The following is a 24,938-nucleotide window of genomic DNA, read 5'->3' on the forward strand; positions in this document are numbered from 1 at the left end:
CCCCCCATTCTCTTCCCCATCCCACTGCGGGGCGTGCAGGGAGTGAGTGAGCAGCTGCATGGTGCTTAGTTGCTGGCTGGGGTTAAACCATGACAAGAGGCCAAATTCTTTTGATCCTAAACCACAATTCATAATGAGTGGAACAAGATGCATTTCATAGAATTTCCAAGGGGAAAAGAAAAATAGTGCTATATGTCTTAGGGTGACTAACCATACACTGAAATTGTGATTGTCTTACAACACAAGGATTAGACACAGCAGACATTTTTGAGTGCGACATGTATTGGGTTTGCATGGCAAGATTTTGGTAGTGGGAGGGGGCTACAGGAGTGGCTTCTGTGAGAAGTTTCTAGAAGCTTCCCCTATGTCTGACTGAGCCAATGCCAGCCGGCTCCAAGATGGACCCACCACTGGCCAAGGCCAAGCCCATCAGTGACGGTGGTAGTGCCTCTAGGATAACAGATTTAAGAAGGGGGAAAAGCTGCTGACTGAAACTACAGTGGAGAGAAGAGTGAGAATAAGCAAGAGAAACAACCCTGCAGACCCCAAGGTCAGTGAAGAAGGAGGGTGAGGAGGTGCTCCAGGTGCTAGAGCAGAGATTCCCCTGCAGCCTGTGGGGAAGACCATGGTGAGGCAGGCTGTCCCCCTGCAGCCCAGGGAGGTCCACGGTGGAGCAGATATCCACCTGCAGCCCAGGGAAGACCCCACACCAGAGCAGGGGGATGCCCAAAGGAGGCTGTGACCCCATGGGAAGCCTGTGCTGGAGCAGGCTCCTGGCAGGACCTGTGGCCCCGTGGAGAGAGGAGCCCACGCTGGAGCAGTCTGTGCCTGAAGGACTGCAGCCCGTGGAAGGGACCCATGCTGGAACAATTTGTGAAGAACTGCAGCCCATGGAAAGGACTTATGTTGGAGAAGTTCGTGAAGGGCTGTCTCCCATGGGAGGGACCCCACGGTGGAGCAGGGGATGAGTGAGGAATCCTCCCCCTGAGGAGGAAGGTGTGACAGAGACAACGTGTGATGAGCTGACCCCAACCCCCATTGCCCATCCCCTGTGCTGCTGGGGGGGAGGACATGGAGAAAATCAGGAGTGAAGCTGTGCTTAGGAAGAAGGGCGGCATGGGGGGGAAGTCTTTTAAGATTTGGTTTTATTTCTCATTACCCTGCTCTGATTTGATTGGTAATAAAGTAAATTAATTTTCCCCAAGTCGAGTCTGTTTTACCCGTGGTGGTAATTGGTAAATGATCTCTCCCTGTCCTTACCTCAACCCACAAGACTTTCATTGTATTTTCTCTCCCCTGTCCAGCTGAGGAACTGGAGTGATAGAAGGGCTTTGGTGGGCACCTGGCATCCAGCCAGGATCAACCCACCACATCAAGCCACAGCAAATAGGAACTAAGTCTGGAAAATCCAGCCTGTCAGCAGACAACCATGCAGACGGGAGGTATAAAGTCACCAGAGTCCTTTTTAAAAAATTTGTCTCCCAATTTTAGCCTCCTGTATAATTAAATTAAAATTTAATTTCACATGAAAAGATAGCTCATGAGATAAAGATGGCCAGGAACTAATTCTCCGTATCAGTGTAGGACTATAGAGCAGAATAACAGCTCATTTAAAAATAACAGTTCCATAATTTGATGCATTACTCACTTGTCTTTATTTGTAGTTTATTGTGTTACAAATCATTGTATTGTTCTGGTTTAGGTCATTACACAAATATTTGATTGTATTTTCCAGCCTCCTGGGGGGAAAAACAAAACCAAACCAAACACATTGTTTGCATGGTAATGTCAGTTTTTCTTCTGTGAAAAATTTTATATAGCTTAATTAAAAATTAATTGTGAGTGTCTGTGTGCCAATGCTGGCAAAGGCTCTTGGAGGACATAGGAGGCAGAGGGTCAGGTTCTTGGCCCGCTAACACAGCATGGGTAGAGCCAATGAGCTCATGTACCTTGAGCCATTCTCTGGTGGGGATCTGGGCCCTGCAAGCCCTATATTTGAGCACTGTGAACTGAGAGCTTTGTGTCCTGTGGCTGTGCTGCTCCAAAAAGCTGTGCAAAAGGGCACAATGCATGGGGGAGTGAAAAGGAGGAGCAGATTAGAGAAGACCCAGTGCCTATGAGAACTCTGGATGTATTCATGTGCTGGGCACAAGAATGCAGCTGGGCTTCCCCTGAGCTCAGAGGATGTCATGGGAGGAGGGTTCCTGACCTGGAGCAGTTTTCCTGTTAAGGCCAGTTAGGGTGCCAAATGGAGGTATGTGACAGTATTGCATGTGATCCACCTACAAAGCCATTATCGACAGTGCAAAATTATTAGACCTCCATGTACCAAACTAGAAATATCTCTGCTGAACTATCCACATACCATCTGCTTCACCTCTACCCATACTAGTAAAGGCAGCCTATGAAATTCAGTGCCACTTATATGGGATTTGCACTGATCATCTGTAATGGAACAAATTTCACTCCAATGGAGAAAAGAAACTCATGTAAGAAAGAGCAATGCACACCTCCTTCCATTGCTCAGGTTTTAGTTAATCTGCTAATAGTTCCTTACTTCATTTCCTCTTCTAGTCTGGAGCCCTGACACTGAATGCTGATGAGATAATATTTGTCCTAAATGCAGATGATAATTTTGGATAATTAATTTGGGTTGCTAACTTTGCTTAAAGCAAGTGTTACAGCTGCCTTGTTTAGGAAACATGACTGGAATGTGCTTTTTTAAAAACCTCTGTGTCCTTGCACAGTATGCCTTTACTCAAATTATCTGCTAGAATATTTAAGCTCTGAAAAACAGTCTGTGACTGTATCAATGCAGAAGCATCCCTTTCACTGCTTCGCATGACAGTATTTATTATTAAAAATAGGTAGTTTTGATCCTCTCCTCTAATTAACTTTTAATTGCTTCTTAGCTGATAGCTATTTATATTTCAAATGTGTTTATTCTCCCCACCTTTTGGGGACATCTTGGTACTTAGTTAATGAATATTAACTCTATGCAGTCAAAACATCCTAAAGTAGACACCATGCCTGAAACGGGGTGGCATGGGACTTCCTGTGCCTCAGTACCACTTCGGAAAGGTGAGCATGCCAACACTGCTGCAGTGTCTCCAGCAGCTTGGAGGGGACAGCAATGCCCTTGCTTCTCTCTGCTGCAAGGAAATGCTCCTTGGGCAGCTGGTGTTGTGTGAACGTGGGTCTTTGTGACAGGTTGTCTCACAGAGGGATGCTCCCTCCACTCCTGGAGCAGCACCAGCCCTGCTCTGAGCAGCAGCCCAGCCTGCTCTAAGCTGAGAGCCCAGCCAGGGCCAAACAAGCACTTCGCTGCTGCTGCCACCCTGCAGGGACCCTCGGTGTCAAACCCACACAGATTATTCACTTTCAGATAGAGACTAAGGCTGTAGACCTGTCACGGCTACCCTGGCTCCCTGTAATGATTACCCAAGTCAGCACCTGCAGTCACGTGCATGATGCTAGTTTCTCAGAGGCTGCATTATGGTTTGGCCTCATCCATGGAAAAGAATTCAGTTTATCAACTACTGTCACACTAGCAAACACTGCACAAAGACATGAAATAAAATGCATCTGACCCAGGTAAGGAAATATGTTGATTCATTTCTGAACTCACTTGCATGGATAGGTTATGTCCCTCTAAAACCAGGGACTGGATTATGAAGACAAAGCCAGCTAAGCTGCCAGCACGCCACATTCAAGCACATCCTGACTGCTCACTGCTCTGTGGGCAGCACACCAACATAGGGAACTATCCTACCAGGGGGGCCAATATGCTGTCCTGTCAAATAGCTCAAGTGGTCAACATTAACAAATGCCTTACCACATTGTGTAATAAAAGATGATTCCTGGAATGGTTGTAGGGAATTAATCACGCTGACCAGGTTGGTGTTTCAGCCAAGTAAAATTACAGTCAGCCATTGTCCTTCATGTCCTTACATAAGATTCATTAATTCAATTCAGTATTTATTTCATCAAAAGGTAAGTTTAGCCCTCAAAAAGTAGGAAGCCACAAAACTTTTGTAAAAGTAACTGAATAAACCAAGCTGGGTATTTGCTCCTTGGAAAAATAATAGCAGAAATCATATTATAGAAAAACCTGCGATGAAATTTCCATAACTTCAGTTTTCAAAATTGTCTCAGCCGCTATGCTCACACTACATTTTTACTCTGCTCCAATTAGCAAGGTCTAATTTTCTGTTCATTGTTACACTGCAGAAATTTAGCACCAATTTGTCTTTAGAAGCTTGTGATGCTTTCAGATATGTATTGAAAAAGCAAAAGGTTTGTTAAGTGTGGGGTTTTCATATACTTTCTCATCTATAATGTATAATGTATTTATGTCTTATTCAGAAAAAAAATCAGGAATCTTCCTCACACTTCCTTCTATCTCTGCCTTTCTAATTTTTTATATCCTATACATAATTTAAAATGAGAAAGTTAGAGGAAGAGATAGATATTCGGATAAATATTAAGAGACAGAAAGAGAGGGAGAGAAACAGAAGGGAACATGAGGAGGTTTCCTGACGTTTTCTTAACAATATACAAAAAGCAAAATGTTCTTTATACATATTTACATGTATATACAAAGAACATGACATGTATATATTACATATTTATCATAGAATCATAGAATGGTTTGGGTTGGAAGGGATCATCCAGTTCCAACCCCCCTGCCATGGGCAGAGACACCTTCCACTAGACCAGGTTGCTCAAAGCCCCATCCAACCTGGCCTTGAACACTGCCAGGGATGGAGCAGACACAACTTCTCTGGGCAACCTGTTCCAGTGCCTTACCACCCTCACAGTGAAGAATTTCTTCCTTACATCTAATCTAAATCTGCCCTCTTTCAGTTTAAAGCCATTTCCCTTGTCCTATTACTTCATGCCTTTGTAAAAAATCCCTCTCCAGCTTTCTTGTAGGCCCCCTTTAGATGCTGGCAGGCTGCTATAAGGTCTCCCTGAAGCCTTGTCTTCTCCTGGCTGAACAACCCCAACTCTCTCAGTCTGTCTTCATCAGGGAGGTGCTCCAGCCCTCTGATCATCTTCATGGCCCTCCTCTGGACTCACTCCAACAGGTCCAAAACCGTTTTTTGTTGGCGACCCCAGAGCTGAATGCAGTACTGCAGGTGGGGTCTCACTGGAGTGGAGTAGAGTGGGAGAATCACCTCCTTCTACCTGCTGGTCACGGTTCTTTTGATGCAGCCCAGGATATGGTTGGCTTTCTGGGTTGCAAATGCCCATTGCCGGGTCATGTTGAGCTTCTCATCAACCAAGATTATGCAGAAAAAAACATTAATCTCAGGAAAGCAATTAATGTATTTAGAGAAAACCCATGGTATGAAACAGACATGCAATTTTCTCCAATCTTAAAGTATTTCTAGTACTTGGAACAACTGAAATCAGTGTTAATTGCCAGAACTAAAAAATGCCGGTGCTAGTATTAACTCGCACTAGCTACCGTATCTTGCATTGGTTGAGTGGCATTGGAACAGGCGGCCTCTGAGCAGAATTTTAGAAATTCATTCTTCATTGACTCATTTTGCTGTTCAGTTCAGACTGAATATCTCTGTTCAGTAACAAGAAGCACTATATATTTTGATTTTTATATTGGAGAGGAAAGGAGGAGACTACAAAGTGCCCTGGAAAGGAGTCAGTGTCTACTCACTGAATTGTCTTCCACTGTCAAGGGAAGCATTTACAAGATGTTATTTGTGGACAGAGGTTTGCCTTACAAACCTCCTTTATCACAGCAGCTCCTGGGAATAGGCTTTGTTGGGATTACATCTCAGATGGAAATCCTGGCTGACCACCAGTTCATCCTCATGGAGAAGCAGAGAGCGATGGATTTCTGTGGTCCAGGTTGAAACAGATGGGGGCACAGGATCTGCCATCAGCTCAGGTAAGGGGAAATACCCCTGGGAACCAGGGAAGTGGTGGGTCTAATCTCCTTGTCCAGTGTCCCCAAGACAGATCTGGGACACCTACAGGCAAACGTTTCTGCAAAATGGAAAAAAATGTCCCTGCAGTAAGGCAATGAATCTGTATTTGAAGTCTTCCTTGTATTATTGGACTTTTTATGGACTTCAGTGAAAACTTTGCCTAACTAAAGATTATAGGAATGAGCCATTGCTGATGTGCATTTGAAAAAAAAAGCTCAGTTTCACCTTTTCAACTGCATTCAAATTTACACAAATCAGGTCACTTTTACACAAATTCCAGTCACTTGCTTTTGGTGACTGGAACCAGAGGGTCTAGCTGTTCACCCTATGCACTGATGACCTGACATGTTCTTTGCTATCTGTCCCTGAACAAGGGAACATTGGAAGTGCAGACTTCTCCTGCAGTGTTTAAGCTTCTTGTTTAGGCTACTGAAGAACTCAGCAGTCTAAATAGGTTGTCAGCTGGTTCACCTCCTGTTTTACCAACTCTTCCTACTTTACCATTGTGTGCGAAAGGACTTGAAATATTTGGAGAGCTGTTAATCCCTTTAAGAAACAAAATAACACAGTTTCTCTCAGATCAAGATTTCTTGATGTATACATAATATTTTGTCATTTAGACCATTTGTCATATGTGGATATAGGGCTCACGGATCTGTAATTCCCGAGATCATTATTAGCAGACCTCAAAAATAAAGCTACAGCTCTTGCTGCCTTTATCACTTACTGTGGTTCTAGTTTGAGATTTCTCACTTAGAAGGAAAACAAAGACATAGTTTAGTTGTGAGTCAGCCATATCTTGGCTGAATTATTTCTGGTCTGTCAGAACAATTCCCCCGGGGTGTATTTAGGCTACAAGTCAACTTGTCTGTATTTTCCTGATAAATCAGACTGCAGAGTAAACTTCCTGGGCCTTGGGAAAGAGCATGTATGGGGTAGTTATCACTCTGATGCTGTCAGTGTTGCAGACAGCTTCCAGGAATCCATCTGTAGAAACGCTGGTGTTGGACGTCATAGATATCCTGCACATAGAGAGTTCCGACGTAAAAAATGCAAAAGCTCCCAATTGAAACAAAAGCCTGGAATCTGGGAACTGAATGATGCTTACAGAGATATTGGTTGCAATTTTCTTTCCTGGGACATGTTTTTCACAGGTGACAGACACAATTTAGTTTTGCCTCATCAAGGTCACTCTGAGGGTGTCATTGTGAAGAAGAAAGATCTGCAAAATAATTACTCATCAGTTGTTTCACTGGCACACTATTTCTTTCAAATAGTACAGTGGTGTGTCCAAATTAGTCTGTTGTATAGAAATTACACAGCCTTTTACATTTGAGCCAGTATAAATGAAAACTGGACACACAGTGTAAATCAAATTAAGTGACAGGTAATTTCAGGTTTTAATTATTCCTGTTTCTCTTCTTCTGGTCCAAAATAAGTAGCTCTACTCTCTGCAATAATGTCCTAGCAGAAAGTTGCAATAAGAACTTCTCCAGTTACTTCTTGAAGGTGCAAATTCATGATTCGCTTTGGTTCTATACTTTTGGTTTTTTGCAGTTTTAGAGGGGTTGGAAAGCAACAAATGTCTTTAATGAGAAATCTTTTCTGTAGTAGTTGAACACCTGTGCTATCCCATGGGGCCATCACTACATACAGGATGTATAGATTAGAGCTAGCACTGCAGCTGCAGGCAGCCCAGTGCATGGCCTGGGCTTGCAATGCAGTCTACAGGCATTGCGAGTTCACAGCTGAGCCCGCTGGAAACACATGAGCAGAGTTGTGGCTGGGCTCAACTCAGGGCCCTAAAACTCAGAGACCCCAAGGACAGTCACTTTTATAGGGTGGAGACCCCTTAGATAAAATTCAGGCAGGCATGGGAATGCATGGTTTGCAAAAGGATATGTTATCATCATGCCCTCCTCTGCTGAGCATCAGGAACAGGTGCTGAAAACAACAGAATGATAGAGACTGTAAATGAATTAGCTGCGCTTAAAGAATTCACAAAATTATCACAGCAAGCACCAGTTCTAGAACCAAAATCACTTATGTGTTGCATGAATGCACCTGTAGCGAATGCAGGACAGCTATTTCTGATTTTTGAGTGATCAAATTGTTCATCTATGCGTGATATTCTGAAGGCGTTCATGGCAGATGTTGAATAGTCGGTGGTATAAAACCACCATGTTACTATACACGACTATTTGTGAAGATAAATAATTTTGCTGTGGAGCAGTTTGAAGGAGCTCTTTATTGAAGGAGAAGAGAATCAAACTCAGCACATGCAATAATAATAGAAAAACTCTGTGCTCTGCTCTTCCTGGGTGAGGAAACACATTTCTCCCTGTTCTTCCCTCCTGTTCTGCTCCGGGTATCAGAGCACCCAGGGGAGGGGCTGGTGTGCCCCCAGCGCAGCACTGGGGATACAGGTGCTCACAGGGAGCAAGTGTTTCACACACTGGCCATGGCATTGACCAGTTAGGGACTGGGGGTGCTTAACAGACGCCCTTATCAGCTTGGTGCCTATGCTTGCAGTTGGGTGAGCGTGCTCTGGAAAGTCAAAGGAATTGTAGAGGTGGCTTCCTGTAAAACTTGAGGAGATTAGTTTTTCTTTGACTGAGGAAATTAAATGCTCAACAGGTCATGTTGTTTCTTATCAGTGAAAACTTTTCTTTTTTTGTCCTGGCTAATCTTCCTTTAAGAAAACTGAGTAATCTGCCAATAGTTCAGTTCTGCCATGCTATGCAGTGTAGCTTCTGTTACAGCCTTCATAGTTGACACTGTGTCTTCCTGTTCTAATAGAACACGGATAAGTCTGGACGTATTTTTAAAAGCTGAATATATTATTTGACTTATTGGAACAGTTATATTGGCACTTTTACATGACAGTTTTACTGCTATCTCAGTAAGTGTAATTTTAACATAATATAATTGCTAGTCAAGTAATATAGGATGGTTGCAGATATATATTATGTAATCACAGAAAAGCATTAATAAAGAGGCTTTATCCAGCCTTTTGAGGGATTTCTTTTTCAGGCAGTGCAGGCTCAGCAGAGCTAAGCTAATTAATTGTCAACTTTAATATGGAAAATATTTTTTAATCTGTTGCTTTGATACCAGTAAATGCTATTATGATTTTTCTTTTTTACCCTGAAGAAAAATTAGTTAGCAAACCAATTAACTAGTCAGAGGTATGATGCTCTTGTACCAGAGCTATTGGTGTTTTGGCTAACATTTTATAAACCTGGATATGTACAGATCTAGAGCCTTTACTTGATAATTTCTCGTTGTTCTCTTCACCTTCCCCAGGAAAAGTAGATAATTACATTATTTTATTCAAAAAGCAGGGTGGGACTGAAATAAGGAAAACAGCTGAGTTAAGTGACCTTGAGGTAGATATTTTTAACGTATAAATGGTAACACCCTCTTCACAGAGCACAGAAACATCAAAACCCACATAATGAGACTAATTGCTCACAGTTAAAGTTTGGGAGTTACTGATCACTTTTTCTGTAAATGACAGTTGGAACATTTCAAATTCAGCATCTATCTGTTCATAACTTCCTGGTTTGCCTCTAGTATCCCACCGTGCTTTGTATGTCAAGGTGTGTCTACCTATATACAGACCATGCCATCATTGACTCTGGCCTCTCAAGTCAACCTAAACCTTCACATAAATAGCACTGCATTCAGATTTAGGAAACATCTTTATTTACTCACAAGCATGAGAAAGTAGGTAGGAATTTCACTGATTCACAGCAACAAGAGACATACATTAGTATCACTGTGTGTGTGCACATGTATAGATGCATGTATATACACACACAGAAGCAAGCATAAATAAACACACAAAAACACACACACACTTCCTCCGCAACAACAATCTAACCAAGCACACAGCTTTAACAGGCCACACTCAACCTGCAGAATAGAGAAAAAAAACCCCCAGGTATCATAATACTCTGACCTTGTATAGAGGATATTTGAAGAACATGGAGGAAGCGTGTGTGCCCTTTGCAATATACCATAGGTATATGTCAGACCTGGCCATCTGAGGCACTGACCCTACCTCAGCAGTGTGGGGGCATTCCTAGTGCATCCTAGGTGTCAAATGATTTTTCACTCAGGCTCTCTTTAAAAGTCTGTCTTTTCCGCCTGAAAGATCTCCTCCCTGTTTCTTTAATGTCCACAAATATTGTGACCCCTTCTTTTGGGTGTCTATTTCCAAATAACCACTTGAGAAAGCTGCAAGGGACTTTGTTTTCAGGAAATGCTTGCTGTCACCCTTTGACCTTTGATTTAACAAAGGCTGAGCACCTTAAAAGACTCGGTCTTGACACCTGTGGTCTGTAGTTTGCGCTGTGATCAAACAGCAGTACAGGTACTGTCTGTCTGTGGCGAGGGGTGCTGACCAGAGAAACTGTGTGATACATCCCTACCCAGGCCATGTACGGTGGTAGCCTTGGTGTCTGACATACGCTGGGAGGCAGGACCTGCTGCCTCTGTTTGCAGGTGGGACGCTCTGCTAGCTGATTTGCCTGGAGCCTCAAAGAAAACCCACCACCAGGAAGGAAATTTACATATATTGCCAATGTTAGACTATTGGCCTGACCCCACCATTGGACTGTCAAAACTTTATTTCTAGTAGGCTTGGTCAGGCAAATTGTTTTGGCTCATGGCTTTTGCTTAAAACAGAGTAGGCTTACATTAATAAACAAGAGTCAGAGCAACATGTCAGCTTCCTCAGCCTGCAACCACAAGCTGCTGCAGGGTAGCTTTGGTGCCTGTGAGACTGCCATGGAGATTGTTAGAAACATGCTAGGAAAAAGAACCCTCCTGCCTTTGGAGGTTTACCCCATTTCCACTGCAGGCACGTACCCTACCACTTCCTGGCCTTTTGGCTGCTAAGAAGGCTATTTTTAGATACTGTAAATTAGCTGAATACGACATATTTTCAAAAAAATAATCTGAAGAGGTGAACCATTTTTTTTAAGGCAGTGCTATTCAGTATCTTCTGATAATCCTTCCTTTCATGTCACAAATGGCAGTAAAAAGTTTTTACTTTCCTATGTTTTCAGCTGAGGATAAGCATATGATACTTGCTTGTTTGCAGTGCCTTATTTTGAAAATTGTAATGAGGTAGAAATTCTGGACTTTCACAACCATCCTTGTGCCATGAGACAGTCAGGTACCACAGCTGAAACAGAGAAATACTTCAAGGATTTGGCATGCACAGAGACGATCCCCTAGCCACCACTGCTGAACATGTTATAGGATGAGGAAAAACCCATTTGGCTTAAAGTTGGAAACTTAGACTGGGAGATCTCCTGCGTGCAGTGCTCCTATCCTGCATCCTATTCAGAGGCTGATGGTATCCCCCCTTTCATGGGGAATAATTTTTGCCATCAGCAGGACTGCTTTCCCAGTCTGGGAGCAGTTCTGACTCTTCTGAGCCCGCACAGAGGCACAAATCGATCTGCGAACAGCTCCCCCCAGCTCTCCCATAATGGGGTTAACAGCAACAGCAGCTGGGCCTAAAGAGGCACCTGGAGCGCATCTCACTCCACTGATTTTGTGCACGGAGGAGCTGGTTTTTGACATGAAGTTGCCCTGTGTCCACAGCTGGAGTCTTGCCGTGGGCATGCCGGGGCCCCGGGGTGCTGTCCTGGGGGACCCACGGTTGAAGCGGCAGTGCTGCTTTTCTGAGGCGGCAGAGGAACCAGAGTCCAGCTTCCAGCAGCCTGGGGGCTCGTCGCAAAGAGCAAGACGATGTCTGTTCCCACACCCAGGAAGGACTCACCTGCAGGGTCTGCCCCAGCCCAGTGCGCTCTCCTGGAAACCCTCTGTCACCTCAGCAGGCACTGGAGAAGATGGATCCCTTTCTGCACTGCTGAGCCGTCCTTTTCCACATGCTCTATTAACGAGTTTCAAGCACTTCATCATCCCACTTAACCTGGGACTGATTAAGGAGCAGCTGCCATTTGAGTGAAACCAAGTATTTTGATAAGGTGAGTATGTTTGTTAGTGTGTATGGATTCTGGGAGTGTATCAATAAACCCAGTCCTGAATAACATGGAATGGGCAATGCAGTGTAATCCAGGTGTCAGGGAATAATATTACTGAGTGAAGGATAATAGCATGGGTGAGGTTTGGGAAATAGCAAACACAAATTACTTCTGCAAAGTTTGCTATTTTCATCAGCTTTATTCTACTCTTTCAGCACCTCACATAAATCTCATCGAAATGTGATAGACAGCTGGGGGAGCAGATGACATTACATGAAAATGATACAAACCACAGAGAGAATAAATGTTTTTCTATCTATCTTTCTGTCAATGGCCTTGGGAAAGATCAAGCACAGATAAATAACATTCAGCTCAGCCAGGCAGCTGACTGCATCATCACTTCTATCAGAGGAACATGAATTCCAGGAGATAATGTAGTTTGGGATAACCTTATTCAATGCACTGTGATATTGAGGTGGATGGGTTATTAACAGGAGCAGGATCCGGCCTGTTTCCTCTGCCATCTACCATGTTCTGTTACACCTGTTGGGGAATTGCTACTGGCCATCATGCTTTTGAAGCTATCAGTCCTTGGAGAAAAGTGCTCTGGTGTTGAGACTGGGGGTGCCTGTGATTACTGACTAATCACTTCTGGGTGGGGACTGGGGTCCAAATGGCTCAGAAATGATTCCAGGTTTCCATCCAGTGTCTCACAGATGGACCCTTCCTACTGTCACGGTTTGGGACGTGGCGGTCAGAGAGTTGGTGTAATGCAAAATTGGCCAGCACTCCAGGTAAACATCACCATTATCAATATATTGTTTGTCAATATGTTCTGTCCTCCAGAAATTTCATTATTTTATAGCCTTGTATGGACAGGGGGAGGAGGAGACAGTCAACTAGGTAATGGCTACTGTACCAGGATAACTAGCTACTGAGAAAGGGATGGGGGGGTTGCATCTTAGTCTTGGTATGTGATATCAGAGTGGGGTCTAACATTGTGAAAATATACTCTCTTTTTTTTCCCAGGAAAAAGAAAATTAGTGGGGACAGGCATTATTAAAGCACATTTTAGGTAAAAAAAATTTTAAAGAAGGAAATTCATTATTTAATTCAATTCAAATATCTCCAAGAGTGCAGAGAAATGCTGGCATAATTACTTAACAGAAGAATAGACATATGAATAGGGTAAGTTCCCACAGAACAAATGACAACAACAAAAAATTGGATGGTGCTAGTACTGGTACTCCTGATCTTTCCCTTAAAATGTGAATTTAAATGACTTTTACAACTTCTTACAGGAGTTATCTGAAACTCAGTTTCTACTTATTGCTTCTCTCCCCATAACCCCCTAATCCTCGGTGCTAAGAAAGCAGAGCAGGTTGGCTCAAGTGCTGCCAGGAAATGTCTTGACCCATGCAGGACCATAATGTGGAGGTTTCCAGCATGACCAGTGGCATGTGCCCTGTTAACCCGTGTCACTTCATCGTGCTGCGCTTGCCTGCAGGACTACCTGTGCCTGGGCAGGCCTCAGCAGCTCTTGCCATGTCACAGGAGAAGTGCGGTCTTGCCTTCAGCAGCAGGTGAAGCATGCGGAAAAGCAGTCACTCCACTGAACACTGCTGGCCTCTGCTGCCCTGGCATGTGCTCTAACTGCAGAGAAACATCAGCCTCTAAGTGTCATGTACAGACATCAACCACCATCCAGCTGTGGCTAAGCTCTGTACAACATCATCTATGTTGTCGCTTTAATTTGGAGGCAACTAAAATCTGTAGATATGCACATTTCTACTAGTACAGAGCTCTTGGAGCCTCCATTTCTGCACTTACACTTTCCAGACAGGTGAGCCCCAGGGAACCCTAAATCGTGGCAGTCCACACAGAGCCATCCTCTGCCAGTCTAGACTGTGGGACCGGCTGGGGAGGTGTTCTCCAAGTGTGCCCCACTTGCACAGAAGATTGGGAAGAAGAGGCAGTGTCAGCCCCGTAAGGGCCTGCAGGGATAAGTTTCAGCCCTCTCGCCCCATGCAGTCTGGAATATGACATAGATGTTGGCCTCTCCAGTACATCCATGACCATTACACCTTTGTTCTCCCATGGGAGGTCTTCTTCCTCATTTCTTTGGTCTGGTTCAGCTCTTGTGAAAGAGGTAGCTGTTCACAAGGAGGCAGAATGGAGCCCACGTGCCAAACTATGAGCCAAAGGCATGCCTGGAGAAGGAAGAAATCAGGCTCCCCTGTCCTTTGTTGTCATACAGCAACTAGTTATCATTGTGTCATATCTTATAAGCTTCAAGAATGAAGCCTGGCTACATTAGTGTGGAAAGTGTAGTTAGCAAATTATGTCTGGATACAGAAATTATGTATTAATTTATAAATATGTACGTATAGAAAAGTAAGGCTCTCTTGAATTGTCCAACCATTTCCTAGAAGGAAAAGGCTTACTGATAGGTCCAGCTTATGGACCCAGGCATGTGCACTAGTCATTGGGCTGCTCAAAGATGTGGTTCCCGAGTTGAAAGACCCCTTGCCAGCCCCATCCCAGAAAGAAGGTGCGCTTGTAGTCCCACCAACCTGTGGCAGTTCACAGAGCCACCAAGGATAGCAGGAGCAGTGTCGTTGGCAGTGGGCACTGCTCCGTCGGCACCACATGACGGGATAGGGCTGGAATGAGGACACAGATCACAATTTATTCAGGCAACCATCACGAACAGTGGTGGTGAAGGCATTTTGAGGAATCCTCTCCAAAAAAAAAAATATTGTGGTTGCTTTTCCTCAGTTAACCAGCTGAAAAGGTTTGGTGAGAAGAATGCTGTTGCATAATGAAAGACAAACAAGCTTACTTAGATTCTAACTTTCAAAAACACGAGCCTATGTACTAAAACTAGCAAAACTGATGGGATTCCTAAACTGCTCATAATTGGCAGCTCTTGATATTCACAGTGATAGAAAATAAGACACTGTGAATCACAAAGATGTGAATCCTCCTCTTTTCTTACGTATATGCAATGCAAAATATTAATCTTACTGTTCTCTTAAGCATTTGTACTTGTCAAGGAAGGGTTTAGATGTAAAATACTTCTGTCACAAAAAGCCTATTTAGAGGTCAAGAATGTATGTCATCTGCAAAACAATAAAAAGGCAAGTTAAAAGTGAAAACACTTTTACTTTTGGATACTCTGTTCATATTTATAACCCATGTTTTTCAGGAAACCATTCACTACCCACAAGTCTTCTTAATAAGACTTTAATACAAATATGTTCCCTTCTAACATATTGCTCATTTTTGAAAGCTAATACAAGTAATGCAATCTAGTCAAGCAGAATACAGTTCAAAGAATTAAAAAATTAAAAAAAACCCAAAACAACCAAACCAACAAACAAAAAAAAATCAACACCAAGTGCTCACAAACATACTCTGAATTTTAACTTGCACTACTCACCTTTTTGTTGAAGATATTTGTTTTCTGGTGACATTATCTTCTTGTTTCCAAGTATCTAGCATTGATCTGCTGCTTGCAAGAAGGAAAAAAACCAAAGTCAGTTGTGACAATCAATAAAGGATAGTCCTGCTGCTCGAAGAGTTTGAGCAGAATGTGAAGCTAAACTGAAGAGCTAGAGTTGCTTTCAGAGGCTCCAAATTTTCATATATATCTTCTGAACCTTGAATTCTAATAGCTTGCTATTTGCTCTCATCCGTTATCCCTCCAGCTTTATCTGGTCCTCAGGATAAACAAAAATTTATTTATTTTACATATTGTGAAAGTGAAATGAAAGGAAGACCATGTGGTTCTTTCAGTTGCAGTACCTCAGACCTTACTTGCATGACTGCACAAGAGTCTGGTGTTTACCAATGATCTTCTTCGCTAGACAGTTTGCCTGATGTGGGGCACTAAGGATATGGCTACAGGTGATCTAGAACCGGCTTTTGTTTACCTCTGTATGGGTGAGCACAGGGAAAGGGCTATTAAATGAGATATCAAAAAATACTGTATTATTAAAGAGGAAGATTAGCTCATGCTTCTGAATCTCCTGCAATGTTTTTTGTAAGAAAATAGGGTCAGATGCAAAAAAAGAAGGAAGGAGGAAGTCTTTATTATTCTCTTAAGATGTTTTACATGACTGATTTGTCTAAACTGTTGTATTTCTGTGTGCAATTTAACCAGCTCAGCTCCTCTGCTGCTGCACAGCACTGCTTCGCAGTCCTGTAAGGACAGAAGGCTGCTGGGCACTTACAGTGAATGGGAGGGAAAATGAATTCAGAGTTGCATGTTCATTACAGTCAGCACTTGCTTAGAGCCTGGCCCAGTGTGGCCTTGTTTTTGTAGCATTTTAATCAGCAAACAATATGTGTATATATAGGTTTCCCCATAACTGATTTATCTGGCAAAGAGCAGAAGAGATAGACTGTATCCTTTGTATAAATCCACTTAGCCACAGAGCGGTAATGCACCCTTACAGCCCTCAGGAGCACAGTGCAGAATTAGTCTCTAAATGAAATGATGGGACAATGGGTAATGGTTTTAAACTAAAAGAAGATAGATTCAGACCTGATATAAGAAAGAAGTTTTTTACAATGAGGGTGGTGAAACACTGGAACAACTTGCCCAGAGAGGTGGTAGATGCCCCATCCCTGGGAACATTCAAGGTCAGGTTGGACGGGGCTCTGAGCAACCTGGTCTAGTTGAAGATGTCCCTGCTCATTGCAGGAGGGTTGGACTAGATGGCCTCTAAAGGTCCCTTCCAACCCAAACTATTCTGTGATTCTATGAAACAAAACATGGTAAATAGCCATTCTGAACACTGCGACTGCTGTCTCAGTGGATAGTTGCATGTATGTTTCTGATGGGATAACAGTGAAGCCTTCTGTTATTCTGTCCTAGTTGACAAGAAGGTGTTATGACACTAAGGCTTTTGTATTGTAAGAACGAAAATGTGTAGGAGGTTCTCATTGTCCTGCTTTTATCAGTAGGCTCCTATCCCCAAAGAGAACCTAGGTTTTAAGAGAGGATGTGTAGCAGTTATAGTAAAAGCTTTACAAGCAAAGATTTCTTTTCCTCTTAATATAGCACTTACTTTTAAGCTGAGTATTTGATTATCAATACTTCTTGGAATAATTCAGTAAAATTCCTTCTAACACTTGCATTTTATTTTAGTAATGACTTCCTTAAAATCTGAGGTTTCGATATATAAACCCAGTTTTCTTTAAAGAAGCACTCTTGAATCTTTTAAAACTTTAGACCCCATCACCCCAGCAATATCAAGGCATTCCTCACAGAGGACTGCACTACTAGCATTGGTTATTCTGCGACCTTTGTCAATAACAGGCAACAATATGCCTTGAACACGAAGAGTCCTGCTGCGTTACAGAAGAGGATGATTTCCTACCTCTTGCCTCTGATATGATTTCCAGGTACTGTTTCCTTGGAGGCAGTGTGGATAGTCAGAGTTGGAGGCTCCTTGCAACGACTGCCGATGTGGGCAGACTCTGCAGCGCCAGAGTACTGATAGGCACAAAAGATTTGGTGGCACTTGGTGCTGCTCTGGTTACCAAAGCATAGCTGGGACCCACTTTGTCAAAGATACTTGTCTGGACTCATTACAAGAACTTAGCAGGTTTCACCACCCACTCTTTCAAATTCAAAACAAAGGCAGCTGATTTGGAGTTGGTTCCTGGGATCATCTTTCCGCCCTTGTTCAGCCATATAAATAATCATTAAAAGTATGTTTTAACTGACAGGCTGAATATTTAGTTAACAAAATTTTTTGAACTGCATGATTTCTTTAAAAATAGTGCTTCTTGAATGAAAAAGAATGCGTAAAGTATAATTCAGGGTGGTTTACCTTCTTACCAAAGTTTAGGTGGCCTGTATAACTTAACTACACAGCAAGCATATTTACACAACTTGTGAAAATTGTCAGTATGTAGACAGCAGAAAAGTTGTGTCCTAATTTACATGAACATGAATTTATGCCATGTATGAAGTTCAATAAATTAGATTACTGTTTCACCCATGGCATGGGTTAATTACACAAACTAAAAGCAGTCATTACTTTGGTAACAAGAGATCACTCCAGAGACACATCACAAATTCAGTTGCAGAATTTGCAATTTGAATAGCATCTAAAGAAGAATCAGCTACAGGAAAAATTCAAAATACTGAGTAAAAAACCAATTTTGTCATCTGTTAAACCAGTTCACGTAAAGAACAAACTGTCTGTTTTGCAGATAAAGTAGTGGTTGGGGGTGTCCCAGTCCTACCACTTGGTTTGTAGATGCTCTCATTTTTAAGGACTGAAATGGTGCGCGTGCTCTGCTGCTTTCTGCAGCATAACATCGTCTTGCTCTGCTCCTCACTCTGAACCCCTGGGAGTCACCGGTAGTTAAATTGTGCACATGGAAGAATATTAGTATGCTCCTGCACCTATTACTAATTCTTACTTTCAGTCCTGCTAACAGTACTCTGTGAATCCATTACAGCAAACTCAGTCATTGCAGTGTCTTATCCCAGCACCCATGTTTCTGCTCAGCAGACAGGTCCCAGCGTGTTTTGAGTGCTCCAGCACAGCCGTGCGTGGGTGAGATGCGGGCTGCACCCCAGCGCCTGCACCACTCTGACCCACCTGATGATCATTGCTGTGCTGCGGCCACACCATCTCCCAAACCTGGTGGGGACAGGCTGGTGCCGAGCACCCGGAGCACCCGCAGCCCCAGGTGCTGTCGGCGTGTTTGGAGTTGAGCCTACAAGCAGGTCATGGCCTGATGATGTGCAGCGAGGGGCTGGGGTGGCATGGCACTCCTGGGCCTTGTTCGGCTGCAGTTTATAGTGCCTGTCTCAGCAAAGAGTGGTCTGGGTATGGATAGAAATAAGTTGAGGAGCTCCTTGGGTGATTTTGGAGTTGCTCCAGATTTGAAAAATACAGACACAAAAAGCAAAGTTAAAATCTCTCTCAATACATAAGACAAAATGCCAGCCAGATCTGGTCCCTAAATCTCTCTTGATCCCATTGCCATGATTAGCCTAGCATGTTTCCCATTTTTATTTCATTGGCATTTGTAGTAAATAGGCTTCAGGACTGTCTCCTTCTGTCTCTCTCTTAAAGCAGTTTTCCTTAGCCTCCATGAGGAGGAGGAGGAAGGCTCCTCCTCCATGCTAGAGCCTTTCATAGGGCTTTAGGACTGCAACTTCCACCTGACTCCCACCTGATCCAGGTGAGAACCTAAAGCTGCAGAGCCTTGACACATGGGTACACCTCTCTGGGCACAGTTCAGGCTCACAGAGGGAGTTCAGGAAATTCAGGAGATTTCTGTGGAAATTTTTGGAACTTAGGGCATTTCTCAGTGTGTGTGAGCTGAATTTTGCCTCAACTCAACTAAACATTCACCATAAAGCTTCATCAATGGACTCCAAAGAAATTTATAACAGCACAATTTTCTGCAGAACTGTTTTCAATGGTGTTTTGCTGGGGAAAGAACAGTGTCGGAGGACATCTGACTATATTGGAGTAAGTGCTTTCAGGCTGGGACAAGTAAAATGCCTTATGATTAGACAGCAAAAATGGTATTGAAAACTGATTGTCAAATATCTGCTGTTCCTAGAAGGCAAAAAGCACATATTTGTATGGCCATGTGGAACAAAGGCCTTAAATGCAAAGAGAGCAACACATTACAAGAAGTTCAATGAAGATAATTTAATGGTCTATAATTTACATTATAGCTAGTGAATGATAGAATTCACCCCAGCCAGAGGTCAGACATATAACTATGCTAATTTTTGTTAAGCTGCTGACCCAGACATGTATGCGCATTGCACAGATATTTTTGGCTCTGATGGGCTAATAGTAAGAATTTCAGTTGAATGCCAAAAGCATATTAACCAGAAACAACTGAGGAAAATGTACTAGTTGATCACAAGTCAATTATGAGAGATTCGTCTGGTGGAGCCACAAAGGCAGATATGATGTTACGCTAGGTCAGGAAAAGCTTTTAGCAGAAATGGACAGGGAAACTAATGCCATTGAAGAAAGTCTGGGCAGTGATGTATCTAAACTCCCTGAAAGGATGCATGTGCTTAATTTACATACACAAAAATGTACAAACACACACAGACACACACATATTTTGCAAGAGGAGATTAATAGAGGAGAGGCAAGAAATGCAAACTGCACAAAAATTATTTAGGTCAATCAAGACCAGAGGTGCCTGTGATGATCTTCAAAGGGTACGAAAAGATGGTGGAGTGAATGGGTAACAAGATGACAGGCTAAATACAATTTTGACAAATGCAAAGTAACAAGCACAGAGGAATTTATATGAACAGTATACTCTTGGCTAGGTTCTAAATTAACTATAATAACCCAGAAAAAAAGTTCTTTGCATCAGTGGGAAAGCTCAAAGACTCAATATGTAGCCGCTTTCTAAAGGGCAAGCATCATTAGAATGCAGAGGGAATAGGATAAAATAACACTGGAAGTATTGGAAAGCTGTCATATAAATCAGTGTTACATGCTCACCTGAAATAATATATTCAATTCAGGTTACTGTATCTCAAAAAGGACATAGATGAAATAGCTGGATTCAGAGACAAGTTTTGGAAATGACTAAATGCTTAGAGAGAACTCTACAGGGTCTGCAGGGCTGAGATGGCTTGGATTTATTTTTAGTGGGAGACCTGATAAATCAAAGAAGTAATGAGCAGTGTTGTGAAAACAAATTGTAGGTTTCTGTACACCTTTTATCATGCAACAGAAAACAGAAGGTCAGCCACTGAACAAAGGTGGGAGCAAGTTTAAGAAAACATACCAAGTGAAATACTTTTTCACACCATTAGCTTGTGAGACTCGTTGCTGAGAGTTATCAATTAGGCCAAAACCTTTGCATCAGCTACAGGAGATCAGATGTTTATAGGGGATAATAGGAACTTCCAGACCTAGTCCAGTGAAGATTAAAACCCAAGCAAAACCAGTTGCAATGGATAAAGGTCTTCATGCCCCAAGGTTTGAGCCGGGATCCAGTTAGTGTTTTGAGACACCTACGGCATTCACCGTTTCTGAAGGGCCCGCGCTCTGGCACTGTTCTGAGGAAGGGTGGCCGCAGTCTGCAGCGAGGCTGGGCGGCTGAGGGGCTTGTCTGGGAGTCACGGGAGGTTCACGAGGACAGGTCAGACAACCTGGACAGCAACAGCACCAAAGAGCTGGTCCTGCTCGGGGCTAAGATGGTGCCTCCTCTGACTGTCCGGGCAGACATGGGATGAGCAGAGGCACTGCCAACCTCGCACCCCGCAGGCAGGACCTTCTGCAATTGCGGCGTGGGGCGTCCTGCCTTCCCCGGGCAGCAGGCGCTCTGGCAGGCAGGCTGCAGAAGGAGCCGATCCCCAGCAGCGGTTCTTACAGCTGATGTGCCATGGAGGTGCCCTTCTGTGCCCCGAGGGGAAAGGACCAACCACAGGAAAAGCAAAAGGTCGAAAGTCTCCCAGGGGCAAACTCCTCGCATGGGAAATGTTTTGTTTCTCTGGTTAGGGGACATTGTGGACGATTTCAGAGTGATCAAATCTATGCAGGATGTTTGGCCTCTCGCCTGAATTTCTCTAGTACCAGTAACATGGATTTGCTTTCTTTGCTGTAGGAAAGTAGGGAAAAATCAATATTTGGCAAGTGGAAAAGACCAAACCATTAAAGAGAAAATGTTGGGGTTTTTTCAAGCTTCAGATCACAACAAAGAATGAAAATTTGAAAGCATGCTGAGAATTCCCCTTTAGGTATAAACCCTATTGACATCTTAATTTGACTTTTGTGTAAACTAGAGTAGTCTCAAAAAATTATTCTGAAGATCATTTCTTCATTTCCTTTGATGCAATTCATTATGCATTTGCTTTAAAGTAATTAATTACTGTACAACATAGAATGATTGGCAGAACGAGTGGTACTTGTCATCACGACAACCCCTGTAGAAGGGACTGCCAGTTGCCGGGAGTATTAGTTTCATCACACTGTAGCTGGGAAGGGAAACACAGGAAATCTCAGAAAGATCTATCGTCTGAAGTGTTTCCCTATACAAAAACACCCTGACTGGCATTTAAATGTAAAAATATACCTAGTGCCTTGTCTGGGAACTGGTGAGGCATAAAAGGACAGTGTCACAAGGAATACTTTCTCTGTCCTTTGTACATGGGTTATAGTCCCAGCACTACCAAAATGGAAATCATGAGCTTTGTCTTGTCTTCTCCTATAATTGATATTGTGCTTCAGAGTAACAGAGTTTTATTCTTTCTTTTCTTTTTCCTATCCTTAAATGACCTGATTAAAGGCTCATAGTCCAAATTCCAGCTTCCTCAGGCATCAGACTGTGATGCAGCCATACAGATGGCTGACCGAAGAGGCTTCCATGTGGAATGATATTGAGGAAATATTCATCCCCATCTTGTACTGCCATGAGAGTGTTCCTATGTGGGATTGTTCATTTTTCCCTGTGGGAAGGGCCTTTTTGCCCCTGGTCCCAGTGGAGGACAATAAAGTGGTCACTCTGCCTCTCCTTGCACACTCATATCTCTCTCTGTCACAGCACTGAGGAGGAGAAGGCAGGACCATGTGGGCTGAGAGCTGCTCCCATTTTGCATTTGGGACTAAAGAAGGGCCAAGCAGAGTGGTCACACAGCAAAGGTGAGACATTGGAAACTGCATCCCTGAGCTAGCAGTGTACAAGGGACTAAAGGGGAAAGAGCAAAATGGACCAGAAAAGGTGCAGCTTTAGTTTGGAAGTGGTTGCTAGAAAATACAGGAGAAGCGAATTTAAGAGAATGAAGCCAGTAGGTCAGAGCTGTCGTAGGGAAGGAGTTTAAGCTGGTGTTTCAAATGGTACATTCAGTGGTCTTAGAGGCAGGGGGCAAAGAGAAATGCCTGAAGGATCTAAGCTGAAGCTGACAGCCATGAAAAACCCCTAAGGAATCTAGAAGAATAAAATAATAAGCTCCTGTGGAGAAACAGCTTGTGATATTATTGCCTTGAACTTCCCCGTAGACTTTTGTAGTAGAGATATTGCAATGCTAAAGGACAGGTCAAAACATTTTAAAAGATGCCCAATTTTTTTGAAAAATTACATGGGGGATTCCTGTTATATGTAAATTAAATGTTTTGGATTGTGGTAATGCCTAAACCTCCTGCCTGTTTTATAAAAGAGTGAGTAAATACAGACATGAGGTTTCAAAAAGGCCAACCCGCAAATGGCCTATGTTTTGTTCTTGGCATTTTGTATATGGAGGAAAATTGGTCTTCTGCACACTGTATTAATCAGAAAATCAAGACAGAAGTCCCTCCCCAGGTTCATATTTCTCTCCTCTCAAAGCAACCCATTTCAGACAGATTTGTTGGACTGTGTTTTTCTGAATTGGGATTGGCCTTGTGGCTCCAGCTAATGTGTTTTCCTAGCTTCTTACCAAATGTACTTTTTAAGGAAACCAAATGAGTTTGCTTACTCGGACAATTCATGCTCCCTTTTTGATGCATTACAATCCTTAATATTTCATTTGCATGTCTGTTTGGAAGAGAGAAGATGGTACAGCTCTGAACTTTTTACCCTACTCTTCATATCTCTCCAATGCAGGAGCATTACAGTATTTTAACTTGAATCCTTGATGCAAATTCCTGCAGGCAAAGAAAGAAAAATAACCTCCCTGGCTTTTTTCCCCCCATTGCTGCAGAACATGACAGTTTTTAAGCCAAAGCATGTCTCTGCCAGACTATGTGGAAACCTCAGAGTTTTCTAGGGAGACTTTCGGGAGCACTGTGCGGCTGCTCTGGCCCTGAAGTCTCCCCAGCCAAGCAAAGCCTTGCCTGGCTGCAGAGTCGAAACCTGTGCCCACCTTGGCACAGAGAAGAAGCGGAAGCCAAGGCATGGGAAGAGTGATGCCAGGGGATGGAGCCCACTCACAGACCCTGGCCCCTTGGCTTCGGCACATGGTGAGCAACAAGGGAGCCCCAGGGAAGCTGTGGGCACACGTGCCCTTCTAGTTGACTCCTGCAGGAATGGGGTCCAATGCACCGCTGAGATACTGCCAGTGTGCATTGGCTCTTCCCCGGCATAAAGCTCTCCCTGCGGGGTGGCCCTGTGCATTGCATCCACACTCCAGCCTACCCCTGGGGATTTCTCGCCTGAGAAGGGCTGGCTGATGCACATGGTTGAGGGGAGGCTGGAAGGTGCCACACAGCCCAGCTGTGCCATGCTTGGCCGAGGCTGCTTTCCCTGCCTCCTCCTGGAGCTGCTGTCAGCTCTGCTGGCCACTGGCTCTCTCATGCACTCACCCTCCTGCCTGCATGAGAAGGCCAGGTTTGGTCACTCACCCCTCTGCTGAGTCAGTCTGTGCCTGCAGAGATCACTGGCCCTGCTCGTCATCGTCACCATCAGCCCTCAGCTTTCCCTGGAGCAGCAGCCGGCTGGTGGAGCTGGGAGCTCAGAGCGGTGTCAGCATACACACTGCAGGAAACCCTCAGCAGTCTCCATCTCTCTCTTCCTCCTGCCACATAAGGGAATAAATACACCCGAATAGACGTTCTCTGCCAGACTTCTGGTCTCCTAACTCAAAATTTGGTTTTCAGAAGAGGAGTTTACATTAACATATCTCAGGCTGCTGCAGTTTTTCACTGTGGCTGTTTCTCTTAAGTCTGGCCCAGATCACCTCTCATTCTATTAAACTAACAAAGGTGCCTCAAACGAAGGTTCCTAAGCAGTTCAATGACTTGCATGCAGGAGTGCAGGGACTTGAAAGAGCTCATTATCTGCCCAGTGCCCAAGGCAAGAGATACAGGTAGCCCCTGGTACAGGGCGGGTTGAGCTCATCTGTGCCCAAGAGCACTGAACTGGTGAATCAAGGCTTTCAGCACCAAATTGTGCCATGGAAGCTATGCATTCATAATCTCAGGCTACAGTGGACTTTGTGAAGAGGAGCAGGTATGAGATGCTCCCAGGTGAGCTACTCCCACCTGAACAA

This window comes from Haliaeetus leucocephalus, unplaced genomic scaffold, assembly GCF_000737465.1.
Source record: "Haliaeetus leucocephalus isolate CR32 unplaced genomic scaffold, Haliaeetus_leucocephalus-4.0 Scaffold678, whole genome shotgun sequence".
NCBI classification, from domain to species: Eukaryota; Metazoa; Chordata; class Aves; order Accipitriformes; family Accipitridae; genus Haliaeetus; species Haliaeetus leucocephalus.